Source organism: Dendrobium catenatum, unplaced genomic scaffold (assembly GCF_001605985.2).
Source record: "Dendrobium catenatum unplaced genomic scaffold, ASM160598v2 original_scaffold_125682, whole genome shotgun sequence".
NCBI classification, from domain to species: domain Eukaryota; kingdom Viridiplantae; phylum Streptophyta; class Magnoliopsida; order Asparagales; family Orchidaceae; genus Dendrobium; species Dendrobium catenatum.
Genome location: NW_021444117.1, coordinates 1 through 1,095, shown reverse-complemented (window position 1 = coordinate 1,095; position 1,095 = coordinate 1). Strand labels below are relative to the sequence as shown.

General features: G+C 35.3%; 1 long non-coding RNA gene across 1 annotated transcript; it reads right to left on the bottom strand.

Annotated features, from left to right (window-relative positions):
* Positions 1–428: 428 nt before the first annotated feature.
* Positions 429–896, bottom strand: LOC110115274. The gene is made up of 2 exons (XR_002305324.2): positions 741–896; positions 429–619 (listed from the first exon to the last, which is right to left on the bottom strand). It is a non-coding gene; the product is annotated as an uncharacterized LOC110115274 (long non-coding RNA).
* Between the last annotated feature and the right edge of the window lie 199 nt (positions 897–1,095).

Sequence of the window (1,095 nt, the reverse complement as noted above, 5' to 3'; positions counted from 1 at the left end):
ATGTATTACAAATTATAAAATTTTAAATCTTTTTTTTTATTTTTTAAAATAATAAAGTCATACAATTTTTTTTAGACTGCTTATACTGATTTCAAGCTGAATGAAAAAATCTGAAGAATTTTTTCAAAAAGCAAATTTATAGCTGCACGCACTTATAAAAATTTCTGGCTCCGCCAGATTTCCACTTTCCAGGTACTCATCATTAACGATTAAATAAAAGATAATAAGAATTTAACGATAGACGCTGTCTAATGGCACAGAAGCATCCATTTGCAAATCAGGAACAATCGATCGACAGATTGAAGAGGCAAATAAATAAATGATAGCAATGCGAATAACATCCAACAAGGTCGCAAGCGCGCGGTAGAACGAAATCTAATGATAGAAACAGAGCAATCAATAAAAACCTAAAAACATTTGGCAAAACGCCATACCTGAAGCGTTCTCGTGGCGAACTCTACACCGATCGTGGATTTCGATTCCAGGCAGAACTCGTTCCGAGTAAATCTGGAGAGTATGTTCGATTTCCCAACTCCGGAATCGCCTATCAGAACGATCTTGAAGAGGTAATCGTACTCATGATCCAGTCTGTGAGCCATCTCCCCGCTTTCACCTCCTCCTATTGAACAGCCAAAGACATGAATTCCATCCAAGCGAAAGAAGCTCCAAATCGTGAACAGATTCTCAAACTCCAGCAAAAAAATAGAAAAGGAAAAAAATGGGTGGAGGAGGACGAATACCTGAGGCTGGAAACGATCGAAGAAAAACTTTGACGGATTTGGTAAGGAGCCAATGGAGAAGAAGCTTATGGCAGAGCACTTCTAAGAGGTTTTTGCGCTCCTCCAACACTTCCAGGTTGGTAGCTGCTGTCTTTATATATGTTCCCGTTTAAGCCAGGCTATTTAATGGATGGTCTGAACATGGCATGTAGACCGAGTAGATAGTTTTAGACAATAATGATTACAGTTTTTTATTTTAAATTATATTTGTGAAAATAATGTTATTATATTTTAATCTTTATTCAGATTTAATCGAATTTTTCACTATTTTAATAATATTCTAAAATAATATATACACTTTTTTTTTGCAAAATAT